Below are 26,686 nucleotides of genomic sequence, written 5' to 3'. Positions count from 1 at the left end.
TATATTGTAACTTTGTGTAGTATACCTGGTTATTGTTGGTGACAAATATTTCTAAAAATAATAATAAGTTAAGTATACCTAGTATTAAAACGCTGACTAGACACCTATTATTATTTCTATGAATGAAGTAGGTACCTATTGCGTACATTATTTGTTAAAATTATTGTTGCAATATAAAGTTATTTCAGGACACGTTTTCGACGCGGAAAACTGCAGGAATTGATCACTTTGTACGCGACCTTGTATATTTACGACAGGAAACCAATAAAATGATAATACCAGACTCACAAAGCTAACACTAATTACAGTGGCTTGCAGTGTAGATCTATTGTATAGTTTTGTTGTCCGACGCTGTATGTTCAGATAGGTAAAGTTAATCATTGGATTTGCAATGCAGTGTAATCTGTAATCTTCATTGTGTATTATTATAATAGATGAATGCAATTATTTTGGCCTAAGGTGTATTTATATGTGAAATCACTAAATTATAATGCTCATATACATGATTTTTCAAAAGCATTTGGTTCTGCATTATAATAATTATTTAAGACATTGCGATAATTTTTGATAATGAATTCATTTTTAAAATAAAGGGGAAAATAGGTAGGTACTTGTTTAGAAGTTAGGTGCGAATTATAATTAAAATGACCTTTAATAAGCATTAATTTGCATACATTATGCAATGACTAGGTAGGTAAAATGAGTGCCTACAATTATTTCAACGTAGATTATTTTTTAACAACAATGGTAAGAACTAAGCATGAGTAAAGTTGTCAGATGTATGCTATGCCAAGTTTCATTAACACAGTTGGCTCGACCATTAGGTATAGACGGTGGAACGGCTACCACCTATCACGTTGGTCTAACAGAAACCTCTGCACAGAATCATATTTTAAAATTTACCTCGCAATAACAATTTGAAGGAAATATAAAAATTATGAAAATATACGTTTATTAAACAAATTTGCTAACGACTGCGAGGTTGATCAAAAGTTCAACTGTTATTTACTTATGTTTCGGCTCATTGATGCTCCTATTTCATATTATATTTGTCAAATAAAGCATGCCGGCCCTTTTTGAAATTCGACAATATTTACTTAGATCGTACAAATTTACTACTATACCACTTGGCTTATTTTGTTAAGAACTAAAAGAAATAAACTTTAATTAAAACATAACTCATATTATGTAGCGGAATTGGGTCTCAGGCTCAGGGAGAAAACAGGTGACTCCCGCTCCGGCTCGTTCCTGGGGCAAAGGCTGGCCATTGCCATTCAGCGCGGTAATCCGGCTAGTGTTGTGGGCTATTTAATGACTAGTTTTTATGTTTGTATTTGTGACGTGTTTTTATTTTTCAAGAATTAATAAATAATATATAGAATAATGTGTGTAACTTATGAGTTAATGGAAATGGATATGTCCATTTCTATACTAGAATTATTTCGTGGCTTTATTAGGATAACAAGTAAGTAGTCGAAGAGCTATAGGTACGTGCATTCTTCTATCGTGTGGGTTGTGAGGTGGATTACCAACCCCATCATCCCGGGTGTCAGGGTTACTATTGAGCTGCCAAAGGCCCCTGGCATGGTTCATGTAACGACTACTAACTTACATCAGTTAGTAGTAACCGGGACCAACGGCTTAACGTGCCTTCTGAAGCATGGATCATCTTTTTTTCGGACAATCAGGTGATCAGCCTGTAATGTCCTATAACCAAAGTAGGGATCCCCACCGGGTTTAGACTCCGGGACCTCCGGATCGTTAGGCCAACGCTTAAAGTACTGGATCACGGAGGCCGTTGGTACGTGCATTTAAAATAATACATACCTATAAATACAATGTATTTGGAATATTCTGTGATACTAAATTGTCTTCTCTACATTGTCGTGGTCAAGCAATATAATTGTGCAGGTATAGCAACAACATACTAAATAAAACAATTATATGCATAGAATCCAAGAGGTATCTATACGAAATAAATCTGTCGTAATAAACCTTAAATCAAATCCATAAATAATATTGGAAATGCGCGTGTCCTGTAACGGAACTGGCCGGTAAGGTCCTAGAATGTAGGCCGCGCTCGCTGCGCAGGAGTCGTTATTTGTTCACTTTACTGTACGTGGGCGGCTGACACTTTTTCATACTACCATTTGGGACTTTGACGATAATATTAAAGGTAAAACATTTTGTAATATTGTACTGTTCATTTATCATTGCCCTAGTAACCTGTTTCAGTAATAAAGCCCTTTACATTTTCCTTAAAATAGACTAAATATAAATAATTTTAATATAATATGTAAGTACCGTAATAGAACAGGAGTTGATCAAATCAAATCAAATATACATTATTGCACACAACATACAAAACAAATTAACACAGATGATGATAGATACAGTACAATCTGGCGGCCTTATTGCTAAGCAGCAATTTCTTCCAGGCAACCAGTGAATAGGAAACATTATTACAATTTGGTGCGGGACAGTGCAACATAAATAAATAAATACTATAAATAAATTAAAAAAAAATACAGATAAAAGTAAAATAAATAAATAAAAATAAAATAGAAATATATAAATATAAATACATACAGATCAGGTACAGTAGGTGATTTAGTTTTCCCTTTTCCATTTCTGACGGATTAAATTTTAATAACGAAGGTATTTTACAGTGGTTGGCTATGATATAGGGCGAAATCGTTAGATTGTCATAACACCAGTTCACGACAATATCACAATTGGGGTAGTCAGAGGTACATCCGTTTTAAGATGAACTAAGTATCCACACCTCACTGATAGTCGTATCGCCGTCTATAATGATCGAGTCGATCGAGCATTGTTAGTTAATAACTTATTGGTACAAGTCCGATACCGGGGTTGACCCGTCGCTCCCCGTTTGAGAAGCAAGCTGGTGAACTACAGGACCACAGTGACTTATTTTATGTTTATAAATATTCATAATTTTATACGTACGTGGTAGCTAATTCAATTTATCCGGGTCCTACATTATCTGCCTACATGTTTCATACGTACATTGCAGAAAATGTCGACGTCACTACTGAAGTCACGTATACAATGTGATAATCCAACCACAAAACCAGTTCCAATAAAATAAATTAAATAAACATCATCTCAACTGAGATCATCGCACAAAAATAAATAATGTTTTACTATATTAGACGAATATTTCTAAAGCTTAGAATATGTTTTGTAAACGTATGTATAGTGCATAGTGCTTTTAGTGTCTTTTTACTTATATTCGGGCTTTATTAGCGTGATTGTTCGTGGACTAATTTTTTAAGAGATACCTACCTTTTTTATATGAAATGTTTAAATGACAGAATAAGCTTTTTACAATAGGTACATAAATTACAATACAAAACACAATATGAGATCATAAAATAACAGCATAAATACATTTGTCGACCATTGCTAAACAGTAATTTCTTCCAAGCAACCTTAGGACGAAAGGGTTTTGAAGGGTCCTTGCATTCCTATGAAAATAAAAATACCGTTTTTTATCAAAATCATAACTGCATAATGAGTAAGAGAGGAAGTAATATTTTTTATATGTACCTATCAGTTTTTATTTCTTGAATGCCTGGAGGTGGGCGTGGAACCGGTTCCAATGTCCTTACTCTTAACAAAAAGGCGACGTCGAAATTCGAAATGAGACAAATCGTTGGACAGAGAAAACTTTTGGCACGTTTAGGATGGAGCATTGGTTCTTCGAGGTCGTACTTAATTTATGAAACGCAAAGATAAAAAACACCAAGGTCGAAAATGTCACACTCACGTTGCTTTTCATCCATCATCATCATCATCAGCCGTACGACGCCCACTGTTGGGCATAGGCCTCCCCCAAGGATCTCCACGACGATCGGTCCTGCGCTGCCCGCGTCCAGCGGCTTCCCGCGACCTTCACCAGATCGTCGGTCCACCTTGTAGCGGGCCTACCCACTGAGCGTCGTCCGACACGTGGTCACCATTCTAGAACCTTTCCGCCCCATCGGCCATCGGTTCTCCTCGCTATGTGTCCTGCCCACTGCCACTTCAGCTTTTCATCCGCTTGGGTTCAAACGTTATGGCGCCACTAGCAATGAAATGTTTAAATCATTTATGTGATATGTATTCACCGACGCGTTTTTTTTGTTGTCATTGATTCTGTTTTCATTTTTGGCACACGTCTATCTAATGGTAATGAGTCATACAGATGAGGATAAAATATGCAAGAATAATTTAAATTATGACTTCAACAGTCGCAGATGCCTGCTTGCAGGTTTAAAATGGCAGGTTTTAAGGAAATAAAATTATTGATAATTAATAATATTATTATGTTAATGTAACTATTTTAATATTCGAGCTTTATGCGGACTCTTTTAGGCATCTTAGTATCTGTCTACAAGAGCAGCATCCAAAATCAGCGGTATTCATATAAAAAAGGCACGACAGAGACTGTGTCGCGGTATTTTTGGATTGGCTAATGTAAATATTGCTTTAAGCATATGATTTATGGATTATTTAACTTACTGTGTTTACTCCGCCCACCGTTGGTTTCGACATGAAATGAATATGTCGATAATAAAACTCGTATTTATTTGTGCTGTGACCTATTTATAATGGTCTTCAACATTATTATGTACTTCTTCTTGGCTCTTTGGTCTATCTACTGTTTGTAGTAACTTGTTCCATGCGTGGGTTAGGTAAGGTATCTAACTACTAAATAGGTACAATGTCTGAAAATAATTAATGTACGTATATTATAAATACTACAAGACTAATAAAAAGTATAAGCATAGCTTGACTAAAATAGAGCGAGTATTTTTAGGACGAATTAAAACGTTGAAGAATTCTAATAACACATTGACCTATATTTTGCACTGCGACTTTATGTCGTAAACAATGTCTCATTGAGGAAAACAGTGGGTATACCAACCTCAGACATTATTACTTTGAAGTACGTACCAATAGCGTACTGAAGACTCTCATTTGTTATATATAGACGCAAATGAATCTCATATATACTTATCAATCTATGTATATACGTATACCTACGTGTCACAATTGGAAACATGCCTTAATTGCCGATACAACTATGCTACTACATAGCGATTTGGTGTAGCAGGGTGCTCTACTAACTGTATTGAATAATATGCATAATCTTCTTTCACCCTCAGGTTGCCTGGCAGAAATTGCTGTTTAGCAATAATGCCGCCTATTGTGCTTATGTTTTTATTTGTATGTTGCAATAAAGTATTATTGATTGATTGATTGAATAACATTCATTTTCTTCTATAATCGTATTCTACATACAGATACGTACATATAGAAGCCAAAACACTTGCAGCCACTCTTGTAATTTGTATATTAAAATCTGATATATTATGATGCCACGTTTAGTGACAGGTTACTTGTTTTAAGTCCATATCCTTTAGAAATCCTATTCAACTTCACAATATGGGATGGTAAGCACCACAGAAGGGTCCAAGTTTCCTCTTATCGCTCTCATTTCGTGCTGATGTTAACCACAATCCGTGTAATGTAATTTTCCGGGACAAAATGGCGGGGGCAATGCTAAGCGCTCACTCGACTCTGGTCATTATCAATGTGCCTTTGAATAGGCGCCAGTATTCGACCTTGGCCTATGACCCGTATCTAGTAAATAGGTATAGTTTAGGGAAAAATTAATAGGTAGGTACCTACTTATATATATATTTGGGCTTGTTTATTGACTGGATAAGCCCTGTTATAAAAATAATAATAAAAAATTAAAAACTGTTTATTGTCATAGAAAAAAGATCGACACAACATTGGATACTATAGCTAGGACACACAAATGCTACAGAAGTATAACCCTGCTACCTGAACTAGAAGACCTGTATCTCAGGGGGCAGTTTTCAGCAATTACATCTTTTATAACGTCAGTTGCGGCAGACCATTGTTAAACTGAATTTATTTGACAATAACCTGTGGTTAAATAAGGACAAATAAACATGCAAATGTTGGTTATACCCTATTATCATAAGGTATGTCGATAACGGGCATGTTTGTGTTAACTGGGATGAAATATTGTATGGGTTGTACCAATTTTGTATAGCTATGTAAGACCAACGTGATAAGTGGTATAGCTCACCAGTGATTGACAACGTGACGCGAATTTCATCAATAAGTGGTAAAATAAGGTTTCCTACAACAAAGTGTTTCCCCTCTACTGCCATGGTGTCTATACAATATAAAGATATAATTTATATTAGTCTCGGCCTCGATGGAACATTAATTGCAATCCTGTGATTGGTTGGCTTTACGACAACCGCACGCCGCACACACCATAACTATTTATAGAGCCCAATACAAGAAGTCTAGATACTAGAGACGCAAACCTATCTTGTATGCTCTAGAATTACGTACAACTTCATATCAGGTGACTGACCCAAATAAGGCCTAGTTTCCAATAAGGCCCAATTTTCATCCTTTTCTCGTAAATTGTGGAATGTTTACGTTTACATCGTTCATAGAAAATGGCTGAAAATACATTTTATAATAAGACACGTTTCATACGTTTATTGCTTTTACGGGTACGTCTTGAAGGCTCGGGGATTAGAAGTAAATAATATCTTAAACAAAACTACCTAATTACTTAATTGAATAATCATTCGCTACAGCACAAGAAGGTTACAGACATGTAATTCAAAAAAACACTAAAATTAAAATTATCATACACCATAAATTGCTAATCCAGTTGCATGTAATATTAAATATCACTGAGGCTTTCAATATTAGTTTTCAAGTTACAGTGGAATTCAGTTAATCTAAAAGCTGTACCTACACTAAAGTCCCATAAAACTTTATTTTATTTATTTAACACTGTTTTAGATTTATTATTATTTTAAGAATTAACTTGGTACTAAACAAGGTTAGGTTAGGTTAGGCTTGTTTAGCAAGGTAACCTATAATAACCTATAACAAAATAACTTGATGAAACCGAATTATACTTAAATACAATGTTTATATAACATTTAACAGTAGATGGTTACATAATTATTATATCAATAATAGATAAGTTTACCTTGATCTTCTGTTATAAGTAAGTATTACAACTTAATGAGATTTTAATCTTAAAGTTTCAAGAATTTGTATTTTTTATTTACGACTTACCACTTTCAATGTCGTACTTGGTGAAAAGTTATTTTTGAATTTCAACGTACCTGTAATAAACAAAAATACTCATTAGTTCGTTTCGTTTACTTTTTCTAAACATATTGCTCTCTCGAAGTAAGTACTTATTAGACTTAGACTTGGTTGTATAATGATCCAGAAAATGTAATATAAAATCAATTTGCATAAAACTTGAATTTACAAAGTTGTGATAATTGATCGGTATTATGTTACAAGCAATATTAAGTCTAATTTATAATCATACTAGACACTTACAGCATTTTACGACTAGGTACCACTCGTATATCATACTTTGAAGCATTTAAATTGTAGGTATAGTTTAAAACGTAATTTAGTTTCATATCGTCATTGCCAAATGTGTCGCCCTCACCAAATTTCTTTTTTGTCAGGATCGAATAGTATTTTTCTCCTAAAACATTCAGTACAAACTCTTATATTCGTATATATCAATTATATTTTAATATTTTTAACACACAGTCATACAAAAAAAAAAACAAGCGGATGTTTTTTTTTATTTCTGTAAAATTTACCCGATTGCACACAAGAGATTTTAAATTGGCAACGACGGTATACTAAAGATGGAATAATACTAACGTATAAAAATAGAAACAATATGCAAAAATATAACTGCTGTGAACGAATCCTATATTAGAGTGGGGGCGAAAGTGTAAAATGGCATGTCGGAAAAACAGACAGGGGTAGGTATTGGACCACTATGGGCTATGGGTTGGTCACTTGTTCATCATTTGTACCAATAGTGGCTGCAAATTGTACTCTGATTACTTACTTGTGGCTCTGCATACCTCATTAGGGTTTGCAAGCGCAAGTTACTGTGTGTAATTGATTAGAACATGGCGTGAAAACAGACTTTTTGTATAGAACTTATAAAATAGTTATAAGTATTAGAATAGTATGAATAGTTAGTCTGAAACAATGTAGTGTTTGCACAGTAAATGCGAGGGTAGCGTGTTAGACTACTTTGTACGAAGCCTAATTTATTTCAACATCGCTTCACGTAATACTTTGAAAATTAGAAAACATTTTATAGCTACGTTGACATGGTCATAATTCTTGTACAATGTAGCCAACACTAAGTTTGTGATTAACAAAGTTTTATTTAAATTATCCTTAATATTTAATGTCATAAAGTAGGAAATACTGTATCGTCAAGAATGTTCCATACAGTACAGTCATGAGCAATATAATGTACCCACTTTAGGACTCTGTCGCACTAACATATTTGACATTTAGTGAGACTTATAGTTCAATTTGTCAAAAAAGTTAACGTGACATGGTACCAAAGTGTATACATATTAATGCTCGTGACGTAAGTAGACGGACTATGACAGAATGTAATAGTTAAATGATTTAAAATTGGATACCTACTATCTAAACCCCACAAACCCAATTGCTCGTTATCATATAGGTAGCTATCTAATAGGTAAATGTCACAATTATATTTATCTTTCTTTTAAGATGGTCATTATATAATTTTATACCACTGACTTACCAACAACTTATTTGTGACTTATTACTTATTTATTATTTATTTGTTTACAATAGAACAAACAAATGAAACAAAACCTACATTACAAGGCCTACATTATAAGGCCTTCGGTAATCGACCGTGAGATATTAAATTCCTTATAATATTTTTTGACTTTTAAAAACAATAAAATTGCTAATAAAGAATTAATTAAAATTAAATTCTCGCCCACGCTAAAATAATAATAATTAATAAAAATCTTGCTGTATTCACAAAAGTCACAGGCGCAGTCAGGAAACCGTCGTATAAATAGAATAATAACTATAATTAATTATATTGTCTGTTCGTAATCAAATATTTCAAGGGCGAACCGTCACCTCGCCGTATATTGATTAATGACGAATAATAACACTTCTCACGATTGAAAAATCTCCTAAAAAACGCTATTTAGTCTTGACACTAATTAATGGCTTTTATAGATTGTGAACTATGATTAAAATGTATAATCCGGATTTTTAAAAACCGTATTTAATTTGTTTTACATCGTCAATCTAATCTCTACTAAGTTATATAAAGTAAGTACTTATACTTATAAGAAAACAAATCTGTTTTTTGTTCCAACGCCAACCGCAATAAGAAACAATACAGGGTCTTAGTGAAAACTAAGGATAACAATTCAGCTTATGTTTCCGAGTTAATATCAAGCGGAATTTCCCATCGCAAAGTATAAAATTAAAAATTATTAAAAAAACACAATTTCCATCGCAAAGTATAGAATTAAAAATTATTAAAAAAAAAAACACAAAATCATTAATTTTGCGATGGAAAATTCCACTTGATATTAACTCAGAATCATGGTCTGATGTCTGAATCATCCCCTCAGTATTCGTAACGATGTCACTAACACCCTGTATATTCTTAAGCTTATGTTCTTGAGTTTGTTTCTTTTTTGTACAATTATAACTTAACTTTTACTAAACAGGTTTTTATACGTCTGTTTTATTAGGTCAGTTCCAGTAAGTTGAGAAGAAAGAGAAAGAAAATACACATGACAAAGCGACATACATTTGAGAAAATAAGTACTTAAGTAAGTTATTAAAATTACCTCCCTGATAACAGCTGGAAACGAAGGAACAATAAAGTCCCCACAGACTGGTAACCCGCGACGCTACAGAGAGGTGTTATAAGTTTCATCCCTTTATCTGTGGGTCTGTCTGTCTGTCCGTGGCATCGTAGCTCCCAAACGGATGGTTCGATTTGGTTACGGTTTTTTCGCAAGTCGAGTCGCATGCATAAGTTAGCTTATTTTTGGAAAAAATATATTTATTCATGTAAATAATATTAAATTGTAGTTAAATATTACAAAAAAGTAACCCTAACTTAAAATTACTTAACCTAGGACCCACTCCGTGTCAAACTTGGCCCAAAAGTGCCCATGACACTAGCAGCGTTACCGCGCTGGATTGCCACGGACAACCTCTGGACCAAGTAAGACCCGGAGCGGGGGTCAAGTTAGCTAATTTAATTTAAAATAAAGTAAATATTTATGTGTTTATTGGACAGATGCGTGCGAATATAAAGTCGTGACCACTACGGCCTTTTACCTATTTAGCTCATTGGATCGTGATAAAAGCACTGCTGGCAAATTTATCATTTCGTCGCGGTCTTCTTGTAAACATTTATTAATTATCTATACTTATAATAAATCTGTAGAGAGGTCAATTCTGTACATTAAATATTTTTTCAAAATAACTATCAGGGGGTGATAAGTGGTCGATACTGATGCCAAAAATGCAATCAGTAAAATTTTTGTCTGTCTGTCTGTCTTTCTGTCTGTCTGTCTGTCTGTCTGTCTGTCTGTCTGTCTGTATGTTCCTTATAGAAACAAAAACTACTGGACGGATTTTAATGAAACTTGGTACAATTATTCTTCACACTCCTGGACAGGTTATAGTATACTTTTCATCACGCTACAATCAATAGGAGCAGAGTAGTGAAGGGAAATTCTTTTGTATGAAAAATCTAAACCACTCAAGTTAGACGTTTGAAATTTGGCATGCAGGTACCTTAGTTACCGTAGAGGTGCACTAAGAAAGGAATTTCCGAAATTCCTACGGGAACGGGAATTAGCGGGAAAATCCTTTTGTATGAAAAATCTAAACCACTCAAGTTAGACGTTTGAAATTTGTCATGCAGGTACCTTAGGTACCGTAGAGGTGTATTAAGAAAGGAATTCCCGAAATTCCCACGAGAACGGGAATTAGCGGGAAAATCCTTTTGTATGAAAAATCTAAACCACTCAAGTTAGACGTTTGAAATTTGTTATGCAGGTACCTTAGGTACCGTAGAGGTGTACTAAGAAAGGAATTTCCGAAATTCCCACGGGAACGGGAATTAGCGGGAAAATCCTTTGGTATGAAAAATCTAAACCACTCAAGTTACACGTTTGAAATTTGGCATGCAGGTACCATAGGAACCGTAGAGGTGCACTAAGAAAGGAATTCCCAAAATTCTCACGGGAACGGGAATTAGCGGGAAAATCCTTTTGTATGAAAAATCTAAACCACTCAAGTTAGTCGTTTGAAATTTGTCATGCAGGTACCATAGGAACCGTAGAGGTGCACTAAGAAAGGAATTCCCAAAATTCTCACGGGAACGGGAATTAGCGGGAAAATCCTTTTGTATGAAAAATCTAAACCACTCAAGTTAGTCGTTTGAAATTTGTCATGCAGGTACCTTAGGTACCGTAGAGGTGTATTAAGAAAGGAATTCCCGAAATTCTCACGGGAACGGGAATTAACGGGAAAATCCTTTTGTATGAAAAATCTAAACCACTCAAGTTAGACGTTTGAAAGGGTATAGCGAGGTAAGGAAGACGAAATGGCCCCCACGGCCCATGACGGAATTATCATTTGTACTGGTATTGGCATTCTAAAAGAATACGAAATGTAAGGTCGTTGACCCCTGACCTTGACCTGTCTTTGAGATATTCGAGAAAATTCGTACGCGCGCCGAGTTTTTTCAAATTTTTTTTTCCGAAAAACTATAAAAGCTAGAAGGATGGGACCAATTGCGTATAATTAGGGATACTTTGAAAAATATTCTGTATTTTTTTCAGAGTTCTGGTGAAATGACAACTGCGCAAAATAATTAAACAAAATATAAATATATTTTTTTAGTACTGTTCTATTATGTTTACCGCGCCAAAAAAAATATATAATTATCTTTGATTTATATACTTACACCACACAAAAACTGATCAAAATCAAAGAGGCGCTTCTTGAGTAATTATGAATTTACTTAGTGTGCGTACGGTTGGTAGGAACTAATTAAAGAGGTCGTTTTTAGATTAATTATTATAATTACATGTTAAACATAATTTTAATCATCATCATCACTATTTTCATTTATTACAACATTGATTGCATCATTTGAAAATATTTTCGACAGAATTTCAGCAGGACGTAAAATGTGAGATAGATATCTCGCATGAGCTAAATAATATAATTATTACACTTGCGACATATGAAAATCGACTTTCGAAAATCGTATTCTGGGCAAAAGATGGCCTAAATGGGGCCAATTTATGGTACGGAAAATGATGCCACTATTATGAAGAAAGTGTTACAGGATGCTAAACTTAAAACTCTATTACGTCGAAATCGTGGCCCAGCAAAATCAACTATAAACCCGTTCGTAGTACAGATTGTAAACGGTTTGCATAAATGGGTTTTATTTTGCCCAGAATACGATTTTCGGAAGTCGATTTTCATATTATGTCGCAAGTGTAATAATTTTATTACTTAGCTCATGAGAGATATCTATCTCGCATTTTACGTCCTGCTGAAATTCTGTCGAAAATATTTTCAAATGATGCAATCAATGTTGTAATAAATGAAAATAGTGATGATGATGATTAAAATTATGTTTAACATGTAATTATAATAATTAATCTAAAAACGACCTCTTTAATTAGTTCCTACCAACCGTACGCACACTAAGTAAATTCATAATTACTCAAGAAGCGCCTCTTTGATTTTGATCAGTTTTTGTGTGGTGTAAGTATATAAATCAAAGATAATTATATATTTTTTTTGGCGCGGTAAACATAATAGAACAGTACTAAAAAAATATATTTATATTTTGTTTAATTATTTTGCGCAGTTGTCATTTCACCAGAACTCTGAAAAAAATACAGAATATTTTTCAAAGTATCCCTAATTATACGCAATTGGTCCCATCCTTCTAGCTTTTATAGTTTTTCGGAAAAAAAAATTTGAAAAAACTCGGCGCGCGTACGAACTTTCTCGAATATCTCAAAGACAGGTCAAGGTCAGGGGTCAACGACCTTACATTTCGTATTCTTTTAGAGTGCCAATACCATTACAAATGATAATTCCGTCATGGGCCGTGGGGGCCATTTCGTCTTCCTTACCTCGCTATACCCTTTGGCATGCAGATACCTTAGATACCGTAGAGGTGCACTAACAAAGGAATTCCCGAAATTCCTACGGGAACGGGAATTAGCGGGAAAATCCTTTTGTATGAAAAATCTAAACCGCTTAAGTTAGACGCTTGAAATTTGGCATGCAGGTACCTTAGTTAACTTAAAGCTTAGTTGCAACAGGATATTGCAAAATTCCCACGGAAACGGGAGTTAGTGGGAAAAAAACATTTGTATGAAAAAATCGAAACTGCGTAAGATAGATGTTTTCAATTAAATTAAATTATTTATTGCATTCCATGTAGTACAATGGGGTGTTACATAGTTAACTTAAAGCTTAGTTGCAACTGGATATTGCAAAATTCCCACAGGAACGGGAGTTAGCGGGAAAAAACATTTGTATGATAAAATCTAAACAGCGTAAGATAGATGTTTTCAATCTAGCATGCATGCTACGAATAAAAGCATGCATGCATACCTTAGTAAATATAAATTTTAGTTATGGCTGTATTTTGAAAAATGGGAATTGGCGGGTAAAAAAAATTGTATGAAAAAATCTAAACTGCATAAGTTAGATGCTTGAAATTTGACATGCATATATTATATACCTTAGTGAATGCAAAGTTAAAAATTTCCCTGGGAACGGGAAGCGAGTTAGAGGCTTGAAATTTATAGCTCGCGGTAGTGGCAACCAAGAAACGTCGCGGCCGCGGCGGCGTTTGTGGGGCGGCGACAGCGGTGGCGAGGCGCGGAGGGGGGGCAGATACCCGAGTGAGCAACCGGAACGCGGCAGACGCGTGAGGGCAGACGTCGTTGATGGTCGTGTCAAATATTGAATTTTGCGGGCGAACTTTTCACTATTCTTGGATGGTTCAAATCTTTCGTAGGTAGTTTTCTGTTGAATTTTCCAGGCGGACGTTTCACGGCGTATTTCTGTTGTAATTTTTAAATTTTGTTTAAATTTTCGAAACTGATCGTATTTTCCTAAAATATCAAACCAAATCATAAACTAATAATCTAGAAATTAATAACAATTCATTATTTAACTGAGCTACTTATACTGTAACCTCATTTAAAAATAATAAAATTAAGCATTTTTAACCTTTCTCCTTTTATAACACGCCACGCGGACGGAGTCGCGGGCAAAAGCTAGTAGGTAATAAACCTATAATCGATCGAAACAAAATTATATTGTACAAAATAGATGAAATACCTAGGTACCTAAGTTTTTGAAAAAAAAAGTATAAATGGTGCATGAAAAACATGTATGTACATGTGTGTGTGTGTATGTCGTTGTGCAATAAAGTATTATTGATTGATTGATTGAAAAACAAAATAATAAGTACTTACCCTCATATTTAGAAAGGTTTCGTACATGCATGTTTTCTATTTATTATTATTTTACTTAACACAAAATAATAATTCTGTCTAGATCCTATCATAATCGAATCTTACGTAACCTTTTCTATAATGAAATAAAAGAAAAATCGAAGATGATTCATATATTATTCAGCTAGGAAAAACTTCCTATTTTTATTATAATAAATAATATTTTACTTTTATATAAAAATATCTATTCGGTGCGTTGTTTATCAATAGAGGCTGCGTTCAGTATAGGATTACGTAATAAATGAAGGAGGCATAGTCAGGTGGCATGGATCACCTTGATTGAGGGTCATCGCGATGGGCGTGGTTTAGCACGCGCCTCCCATTGGCCGATATTTCTACTTGCAATTTCACATTGCACTTACTGTGAATGCTAATGCATAGTTATTATAAAGAACAGTACAATTTGAATATAAAAAAGGTGGGGTGGAATTGCTGGGAGGAAAACTGTGAATGAACTTGTGGAGGTATCCTCCTTTTTGTGATTCATGAGTACAAACAGATATAATTTAGCCTCATACTCAATATTGTCTAGTTTTTAGCAGAAGTAACTGTGATCTAAGGGGTTAAAAAGGGCGCATCGACACAATTCATCTAAAAATCAATATTGTAATTTGACATTTGCGCATATAAGTTTATAGTAAGTGCGCAATGCAAACAAATGGCAAATAGCAATATTGCGTTTTTACGTGAATTGCTTCGATGTAACTTTTTTAACCCCTGAGACCTTAAATCATAATGCGGTGTACTACTAATGATGGTTAAATATATCTTTTCTACCAAAAGTTGTTCGATAATTGATAATGGTAATAATTAATAAGCTTCTTTTAATTTTCCCGAATGTCCCGAAGGGCAAACTACCTCAATTATCGATTAAGTGACTTACCTCTGAAACTAGTAAGAAAGTATATTACTTTTTTCAGGCATTAAGATTTTCGGTTCTCACGACTTGTAGATACTAAGTACAGGTTTCAAATAGAAATTGAATCCAGTAACCGTCTACTATACTTAAATTGAACAATGTATTTACGTATTAATTATTTTATGAGGAAACTCGGGTATCAATGCTTCTATTGGTGGACGTGCGAGATTTCTTCTTAGAATCCTATCTATTGTGATAGATTTGCTAGTCATTGAGATGTTGTAGGTAAATTATGTTGTAAATTGATAAGGAAAATCGTGCATCGTTTTAAACTATGAAGTTTAGAATGTAAACTGGAAAAAATGATTGTAAAGGTGGGCAAAGTATTTCACAACGAACACGTCAAACCTCTAAATCAACCGGAGGGATGTATGAAGCATAAATAGGCTCTAATGCGCCGCAATACTGTGATGGTGGATTAGAAGCACTGTTCGAACATCATTTAAATTAAAATAATTATTATCTAACATCCTTTTATTATCATCATAAATCAAGACCCAATTTAACAGAAAATCGAATTTCTCTTTCATCAAACTACGTAACGACATCAAACATATCGTGCACGCAACGACGATAAACCATCAACAAAATGTTCTCGAATATCGCAGCACAGAGGCAAAAGCAATAATAATATACGTAAAGCCACTGCTTTTGATCACATCTGCTTTTTCAAATAAACCTTATGTAACATTTGTGTTCTATTTTTTTTGCTATTTGTCATTCGGTTCGGTTATGAAATTAGTGTTCCAATTTTGATATTTGTTTTTTAATGTAGTTTCGTTAGAATTGTTTTACGGGATGAAACGTTTATGTTTGATCCACTACTTTATGATACCAATTTGGCCTATGTAGGCCTGACAGTTACATAGAAATCTACATAAAAGTACCGTGTGCAAGATGTTCGTACATGACGTGTAGTAGGTACTGGACTGAAACCTGTCTTTAAATTGACGATATTGCGTCTCGAAACAAAATTTTCTGAATTAATATAAAATTACAATTCGAGATTCTGGACATTCCTAGCTAACTGATTTCAAGTGTGAGTGAATATTTAATACAACTTTAAACATCTCGAGCGCACACCAATAACGTCTCAAAAACGGCGTAGCATAACAGTTATAATAAATAGTCTAACAACAAATAACAACAAAGAGGCGATCCCTTTGAAAAGCTGAGCGGAAAACAAGAGAGATGTTTTCCTAGTACAATGAGACAAGCAAGAACAAAGGGAACTCAGATAATAGAGCATCTCTACCAAAACAAACACGCGGCGAATATTTTTCAATAGTCGCTAAACAATCTTATAACGAGGCTAGGTAAGGCGGGTTGGAATAATAAGAAGATATATTAAGAGAAGCGTAATGAAGAAAAGATCTACGTCGGCGACTGAAGGAGTTATTGCGAGTTAGGCTTGGTACACACAGATCCGGGAAAATAAGACAAACGCTACGCCGAGCATAGGAGTTTGTGTGAAATTTTGTACGAAACCCGGGCGAGGCTTTCTCGGTCTTGCGTGTAGCACTAAAGCGATGATGAAGATTCAACTTACAATGTATACAGTTATTTAATTTCCCTATATATTTATTAAAATCGTCAGAGACAAGTACCTAAGCATTGCTTATTAGGTATAGCGCATTGAATATACAATTATCGTGTGAAACAGAACGTTGACATTTTATTAACGATGCATTTAACTTACTTACGTACAAATGAAGAATAAACTGTTTTCCTTAGATCGTCGCCAGAATGTCTACCGTAGTTTAGTATTACTGAATCAGGTAGAATCTTGTAAGTACGCTGATGCCGTATTCATGTTACTTAGGTAGGTATATTAGCTAGTTATTTATAACAAAAACAAACGTGTTCGAACCGGTATACACTGGTTGATACCGTCAGCACATGCCAGTGGTGCTGACTGAAGATAAATAATATTATAATAATCATCCAGTGATAATTGATGAGTCGACACTTGACAGCAGTGTATAGGGCATTCCCCTGCGTGTAGGGAGTCATGTTACCGTCTATGTATGGTGCGGTCTGTGATATTGCTAAACAAAACACAAGCGGGCTTTTAGAACTATTTGACAATACATACATACATAAACAACCTATATACGATGCTCCAATGCGGGTTGGTGGCGGGAAATGTAATGAGAGGAATTTTGCAATTATTCTGGCCATTTCGTAGACGCTAGATGGTCCTGTAGATATAAATTCCCCAGCCGATAAATACTTTAATATACTGGGTTGCCTCTACCTACTTGTAGCCGAATAAAGTTTTTTAAAAGTTAGGTACTTATAATATGCATTAAATACATTGATATCTTATGTAGTAAGTATTTCTTGTAAAACTGGAAAGATCTACCTAATCAAATTACGATTTTTCAACACACCACATCAATTATTGTGGTTTAAAGCCGCGACTTTAGGGTCTTAAAACGATTCATCATCACAAAAAACAACACGTATTATAGAGATTGTTATTTTTTCTTGAAATCCAGAAATAAACAATAACAGTGTTGTGTAGTGAACAAATTAGTGTAGTGCTGGCACGGCGCCACTCACGAAGGGAAGTGAGTCCCTAATGGATCGCAAGCGCATAAATCAAACTGATAAACTAAGCGCGGCTCTCACGCAAACTATTTCCATTTGCCATTTTCTATTATAAGGTACCAAAAGTTCAATTTTGTTTATAACTGGCAAATAGCTACTTAAGACCGCCTATTGTGCTCATGTATTCCTTTTTTGTTTGTTTTTTTTTTAATTTTCTTATGCACAAGAAAGTATTTATAAATGCAACATACTTAGATTTTACATGTACCGCATTTGTTACGTTGTCCAAGATACAGGGTCAGCCTAGTTTGGGAACCTCTGTTCATTTCGTCATAATTATAATGTAACCACCCTATTTCATGTGCCTTCATTATTTTACCATTTTTAATAAACACTTTCTTTTTCAATTAAATTATTTATATCGTTCACACTTTTGAATACCTTCTGCATATGACATTGACACAGAAAAGCTTAAACTAAAATAGAAAAAAACTTAATACCAGTTACTACCATTATCAATTATCACACAACTTTTGGTAGAAAATATATAACAAACATTAATAGTACACTGCATTGCGATTTAAAGGTTTCGGGAGTTAAAAAGGCCACATCTAAGCCATTCATCTAAAAAGCAATATTGCAATTTGGCCTTTGCGCATATAAAAGTAGCGCAACGCAAACAACTGTCAAATAGCAATACTCATTGCTATTTTAGATGAATTGCTTTGATGTGGCTTTTTTAACCTCCCTTATCTCAATAGAACATCATAACGCCACAAACGGGAAGTAATTTGAGTTTATGTTGCCGGTAACTTCACTTTAAAAAGCTTTCTCATAAAAACTATACATAGTCACTTACCATAAGGACTAATATTTTAACAAAGATAAGTTAATTTGTCCTGTTGAACAGGCGGAGAGGGTATAATATATATAAAATTTAATAATATAATAAAAAAACCATCATATAACTTTCAAAAAAATATTCAAAAAAAAATTCAATTTTTTTTGTCGCGGAACCAGTTGAGTTAGCTTAAATACAACTGCATACGTTGCATACGACCACCGTGGTGTCGTAGTAAGATATGGTAAGTACTAAGTACCTACAGACTTTGTACTAGACAGTCACATAGCTTAGCTGCTTAATAAACTGTTGATGTAGCGGATAATAATAGTTTTTAACTTAGCGAGCGTTAAATTATCTTTGATTTCGCATTATAGCTTTTAAGTGGTGTTGATTTAAATAATATTATATTTATGAGTATTATGAAGCGTGTTAAATTAATATTAAGTAGGCATATATTGTGTAATATCAATATCAAACGTTATACTTGAAAAATTGGAATATAACTAAACTAAAATAATATTCTGTTACATTAATATAAAGAAAGAATGGGTACTTTACCTATTTTTTCTAATAACAACAAACCCATAAACACAAAACACATAATGTAATGTAACAAAATATTAGCCTAGTTCAGTTATAATACAAATACAGGTAATGTAATTAAACATAATATTATTATGTATACAGGGCGTTACTGACATCATAACGAAAACTTTAAGAGATGATTCAGATCATGATTCTGAGTTGATCAAGTAGAATTTTCCGTAAAAAAAAATACTTAACATTTTCATGATATCAACTCAGAATCATGGTCTGAATCATCCCACTCAGTATTCGTTACGATGTCACTAACTAAACTAAACAGGGGGGTTAAAATGGCCACATCGAAGCAATTCATCTAAGAAAGCAATATTGCAATTTGACATTTGCGCATATAAAAGTAAGTGCGCAATGCAAATAAATGTCAAATAGCCTAAATAAATGTAAAAAAACCCTGGACCCCTTAATAAGGGTAGGCCGAACTAATAATTGTCTTATAAAGTTATGTAGAAACATTTAAAATAAACGTTTTAAAATTGGATAATATGATAATACTACATAGTAATAGGTTACCAGTGTATCGCCTAATAAGTTCATGTGCGTTCATATATACGTACTTACTCAATTGGTCTCATTTTCTCCGCGGTCAACTATTAAAGTAAACAAACTACGTGCTTTTTAAGAAGCTACTTACATTAAATATTTCGAAAGAGCTTTCAAATAATAGTAGCAAATAAGATAAACCTACTTAGAAAGTAAAAGTGTATCTATTCCCGTCTTCACAAGAAACAATTAAACGGTAATACTTACAGTGTTGCCAAATAAAAACCTATAGAACGGGACATTACCGACCCACATCGAGCTGGCATACAGCCCACCATTTGTTTTCATACGACACCGACCGATAATATGTCATTTGTCCCATCTAATATATTTTACAAGCGCATAGAAGAAGTAAATAAAGAATTTGCAATATCAATGAAAAATACTTACACAAAAACAAAATGCTTTTTTTCTTGCACGTGTATAACCCTGGCCGCTTTTAAGATAAAAATTAAAAACAAAGTCACGTTTTTTAAAATTAGAATAATTTTTCATATTCTGTCATTTACAAATGTATTTTAGCGCTACGTAAACGTGTCTCTAAGCTTTTTGTACAAGATTTTATTTTTGGATTTCTTTTATTTTTTTCACCTTGTCAAGAAAAATAGAATAATTTCGAAATACAAATGTAAGTAAGTATATTTGTTTCTTTTAATTTTATGGCGTACATTATTCGTTGACATAGGTAAGTAGGTTTTATCTAAGAAAAAAGTAAAATCTCTATCCTTGATCCGGGTGAGAGCCTTCACCGGGCTAGAGCCTTCACCGGGCTAGAGCCTTCAGCGCTCCCCATTTGTCCGGCCAAGTAGTTAATGCCATCTGCGGCAAATCTACAATAAGTCACGACAAAAAAAAAACTATCCTTGATAGTTGTCTAGTTTTATTAAAAAGCATGATAAAGATGATGATTTATTATCTTACGGCTAAAAGCCAAGATTAATGTCATCTGTAAAATTCCTAAGCCAGCAACATCATCCATTCGTAGTCCAGGTGAGAAAGATAAATATTCTGTCTGTCGCATCGTCTGTCGACATGTCTGTTCGCACCATAATTGAATGGCTGTATGCCAAGAATCAGACCACACTGACTACCTGACCGGTGTATTGATCAATTGGATATCGAATCCATTTTATTATATATACTAATAGGTAAGCATAGTCTTCTTCTATCGTGTGGGTGGGAGGTGGATTACCAACCCCATCAACCCAGGCAGGGTTACTATTGAGCCACCAAAGGCCCCTGACATAGCTCATGTAATGACTACTAACTTACATCAGAGTAGTAACCATAAATAAGCATGAAAACAATAATTATTTTTCACTTTTTAAAAAGCGCTTTTTTAATATAATATTTTTCCTGTTGTTTCGTAAAGGTTTCTTTGTTGGATGTTTGAAAGAAATTGATACAATTTCAAAAAAAATCTGTGTACTGTTAACGCTTATATTTACGGTTAACGTAGGTTTAAAAAATATACTTAGAGATCGATATAAGTAACGTCCTTCTAACTCTTGAACTTTATAGTATTTATTTTATGTGGTGTGTTTAAGTGCAGCTAAGCTTAAGGATATAAAACCCACAGGATAATAACTCAACACATTACATCTGGAAGTGGCGCAACAATTAGGTAACTACGTACTCATGTAAAACACCAAATATAACATCTAGTCATTGTATATGACAACAAAACAACAAATGAAACACATTTCCCTAGCGTCATTCCGTTTCCACAGGGTCCGCTTACCTAACCTGAAAATTTGACAGGTCTGGTTTTTACAGAAGCGACTGCCTCTCTGACCTTTCAACCCGAAGGGTATACATATCCTCCGAAACTTATTTCTCGGGTAGGTAGGTTTCCTCACCGGTGAACAAGTGACAATCATTTATGATCCAAACGTGAATATGAACCAAAATTCGAATATCATATTTATATTTATCATTATATTGACATTTGTTGGGTTTAGCCCCGCGCTGGGATTCGAACTTGCGACCTCATAGTGAGAGTGTAGCGTTCTTCCAACTGGGCTACCACGGCTCCCAAATACAAAACAACAAATCAAACAATTACACCGCAATTAAAGACTCGTAAACATATAACAACTTTTCAACGCTATAATAGTTGTTTACACTTATAATTTTATTTCGAGAAATACCTTAACTAATTATATTAGAGTTACTGAAGTCAAACTAATTCAGTAAAGTCGTTCAATAAAGTGGGCTTACACAAATTAGTTCAGAGTTACTGAGACAGTTATGAGTTCTGGCAAGCGTAAATATTGTTAAGGAATTCGTTAGTCAAAACAAAGGATCTAAATCTATATCTAATCTTATAAGGTCGACAGCTGTGAGCTTGCTGATGGTAAAGTGTGGTGAAATAACTGAGCATCCTTAAAAATTAAAAAAAAAAAACATTGAGTACGTCTGAGCCTCCTTTATCGAGTTCACTCAGAATGCATGGCTCTTTAATAAAACATAGAAACTGTTCAAAGTTTGGAAGTGAAGCTAGCAATACTCAAGGTAGCAGATACAAAATTCTAGTCCTCAAACGTCAGTTACATGAAAGCTGGACTGTCGACTTCGAAATATTAGACGTTAGCAGCTCTTATGAGCTATCGTGAATCGAAATAGAAAATCAATAGGTAAGTACATAATGATACCAACAGAGGGATTGTGTTCCTTCTAACATGATGAATAATAGGATAGTTTCCAACTAGTCAAATCAGTTACTTTTGACTAAACGTCTAAACACGAAATTACTATGGAATTTCTAAGAAAAAGCAACTTGTGACGTCATAGAAAAATGTAACAAAATATCGCACCTATTATTACATTTTCTTTATTAAAATTCATAAATAAGTTAAATAGAAAAAAGAAAACGTTATTTGTCACCTTTGTATTTTTATTTAGTAATCAGAATTTCATAATTTATCTTTGATCTAGGAAACTACCCAATTGTTATGGCCATTAGGCTGATCCTTTTTGACCATAAGGTGCTTTATAACCACCTAACGACTTCGCATCAACAATGATTGCAAGTTGTCATAGATTATTTGAGGCTCTGCCTAGGCCATTAGGAATTACGAAGTTTTCTCTGGTGTGTATAGTCTAATATTATATTATTATAGTTTCTTTAGATTTTGGTTAGCTATATTTGGTGAATATATATTTTGTTATATTGAATATTTATTATATAAACTGTAGTTTATTTTTATTTATTTCTTGTTGTAATTGTTTGTTTCATGGTAGTTGTTGTTTGGAAGATATTGCTCTGGAGCAATAAGGCCGCCCATATTGTGGTGTATCAATGTGTTATGTCTATTTGTTAAAATGAAGTTCGGTGCAATAAAGTATAATTTGATTTTATTAATTATGGTCGTGAGTACATACAACCTACAGTATCACTGACATACATATTTTGTATAAAATACTGTTATTGGTCATATTGTTGGGTTATCGTATTTTATTTTATTACTAGTATGATGTATCGTATTGGTAGGTGTAGAATTTAGCGGTTTATAGTCAGCCATCTTGCGAAAACAATGCGACGATAAAATGACGTAAAATATAGGTACTTACGTAAAACAAAAATGCTATCCGTTACAAAGTACTGTAGTGGTATAGACTCATAGAGTATTCAGCTAGTATCTAGAATACCCACACGACTGTAAAACAAAGACTTCAGTATGTCAGCTGCTCGATCTAATGTTATATTAAGATTTTAAGTCCCGTCATGTTTACTTGCTACTCAATAAAATTGAAACGATTGAATGAAATATGGAAACATGTTTGACCTGTTTTCCAGTTGATATATGTTATGCCAGCAATGAAAACGTTTATAAATATTTTAACACGTTGTATTGTATAGAAATGCTTAATATTTAATACTGTCTTGTTATAAGTATTATCATTGAATAGCAAATCTATTTTCCAAATATAAATGTTTCCGGTTGATTTTTAATAAGTGACTACTTTTTTAAGTTTTGTATTTTTGTTAGGTAATACTGAAAATAAATTTAAAGTTCATGTGAAGCTTACTTCATGTAAAAAAGATTATTATAAGATTAGTGATTACGTAAATCTTCTTCTTCTTCTATCGTATAATTGTGAGGTGGATTACCAACTCCATCAACCCTGGTGTCAGGGTTATTACTGAGCCGCCATAGGCCCCTAAATAATAAAAATGTTTGTTCTAGTTATAAAATAACCTGTAATGTATATCTACATTGATTTAAAAGATGTGTTGCTGTTGCAGTTTCTTGTAATTTCTTCTCCTCACCATAACACCTTGCGAAGTGACGTAGATTCAAAAATGTCAAATTGACCTTCATCAAGTTTATCCATGATAATTACGTTGAATAAATGATTATGATTTGAAAAAGTAGATAATTACTTGAGAGTTTAATACTAAATCGAAATAAAGTAAAATACGTTGGTACTCAATGTCTATTTCTCGTAGGTACTTACTATTTAGTTACACTTTGTGTTTTAAACAGTTCTTCACACACATACTATACCCAGGTACACATTCATATAATGTTATTCTTATCGAACCTGCATTTTTTCTCACGATGTCAACCTTGACCGGAAAGCTGACATTAAATAAATAAATTGCAGCATCGTGTAAGGCCTACGCTAGGTTTCTCAGTAACGTGGTTGCAAAGACATATTTACAAATATAAACAAAACACTCACTAACACTTTCCTTTATTTGAGGACATATTAACCGCATAAGTATAATAATTTATTTATAGCTCAACGTATTTAGATTTACAATACGTACACAATTTTGCTGTATATAAAAGGCGTAGGACGTATTTTTTAATCACAAGTAACAATATTGGCGATACGTCTGGAGAGATGCCAAACAGAATTTCCAGATTATTTTCGTATAATACTAAAGTTCTTTAAGAACGTAAAAACAATTAAGTTTTTGATCGAACACCCACCTATATACTGCGTTTGACCTGTTAAGTAAAAAAAGTTAAAGATTTAATAAATACTCTAATATTATTATTATTACTAGCCCACTTGGTCCCACTGCTGGGCAATAGCCTCCCATATGTCTTTCCACAAGTCGCGGTTCCGAGCTCTGTCAATAAATACTCGTGTTAGAGAATTTAGTCTTTTTAACGAATTTGTTTTGGCACCAAGGTTGATGAGGTTGGTAATCCACCTCATAACCCACAGGATAAGAAGAATTTGGTTTAGGAACATATCAGTAATAAATAGCAAATGAAAAAATCAGTCAAATATTGACGAATATTGGTGTAAATGACCTAAAACTCGACCCTAAGCATGCGTAAAACTATGAAAACGGGATAACGCTAAGGATATTAACGATGGACTGTAAATGATTCAAAGCCTACTATTTATAGATACACGAGTTAAAATGAAATCTATCACGTTTTTCTAATAATTTTGAGCTGAAATAAGTTTTATAAACACATGTGCGTGCCATACCGAAATGTTCACACCCGATACACATTAAAATTAAATAATGGCTCAAGGCCTTTACACTATTTTCGTTTTATTATGACATTAGGTTTCCGTTGCGGACTCTTTTCATCGGATAATGGAAACACGACGGGCTAGTCGACCATTAGGAAACATCGATTTTCTTTAAAACAATAAAGGTCTGAGTAAATCGTCGGACACAGAACAGTGGCGACTGTTGGGAGTAATAACATCCATGTAAAAGAGTATTTGGTTTCGATAAATTGACGTTTAAGTATCTTTCAGATTTTTTTGGACCAGATATTTTTGCTTCGGGTACTGTTCACCACTTGGTCAGACAAATGGGGCAGCGTTGACGGCTTATCCGATACAAACGTTCTTGAAACCGGTCTGGTACCCAGGCAGGAAATTCGGAAAGTTTTTTTTTATGAAGTCATGAGTTAATTATTTTTTTTTAGTATATGATTGCAATAGTGTAGCTAAATTGATATGCCTATTTTTTCTCCTTCTTATGTAAACTGTTTTCTACATTGTGACCGACATTTTTCTGCCGTGTAGTAATTAATTGTCTTAAGAAAAGCGTAGGAATACTGTGATATATTTTGACGTTCCAGACAGATAATATTTTATAGAATATTCTTTTTTATTTGTAACTATCTAAATCGCATTTATGAAACGGTTTCTTGGTACAATCGTTTCAGGCGAAAATATTTGTTGTTAGGTACATGCAACTATATTAATTAAAGAGCCACGCTCTTGTCGGTGTAGCATTCTCCATGTTACTTTTTAGAGGAAAATAGGGCAGTGCTTTCCTCCTGCCTATCACCCCGTAGAACTTTGGCTTACCCCAGTGGGATGGCGTCCAGAATAGTCTATTTCAAAGCCGTACTAGGACTCCTGTCCTCCGCCTCTGAATAGTATTATGTAATAAGTACATGCGATCGTATAGAAAGTATATTTTCGTAGGTAGAAAGGACCTTAGACAAGTTGGAAACGATTAAAAGTTTTACTACAAAGTTCGATGTAATTATTATACGATGCGGTTCGGACGAGTTTTGGGCTACGTACGTGTGTAGATATATGTTTAGTAGATTCAATGAAGGGTTTCACTTCTAATTTGCCTGAGACAAGTCCGGTGTTGATGGTTTTTTTTATTTTGTAAGGGTAGGTAAGTAATATAAAAAAATTAATTAAGTATTTACTCACGATGTTTTTGACTTTAAATAATATACGGCATAAGAAAAAATAACATCAAAATCGGACTTATGGTAAATAAGAGTTTAG

At 33.9% G+C, this 26,686-nt stretch overlaps 1 protein-coding gene across 1 annotated transcript in view; it reads right to left on the bottom strand.

Moving 5' to 3' along the window:
- Nucleotides 1-26,686, bottom strand: part of LOC126373155 (protein c-Fos) — an 80,374-nt gene that overhangs the window by 26,446 nt on the left and 27,242 nt on the right. The window lies entirely within an intron of this gene.

Source organism: Pectinophora gossypiella, chromosome 15 (genome assembly GCF_024362695.1).
Source record: "Pectinophora gossypiella chromosome 15, ilPecGoss1.1, whole genome shotgun sequence".
In the NCBI taxonomy this organism is placed as follows: Eukaryota; Metazoa; Arthropoda; class Insecta; order Lepidoptera; family Gelechiidae; genus Pectinophora; species Pectinophora gossypiella.
This window is presented reverse-complemented; position numbering and strand designations above follow the sequence as displayed.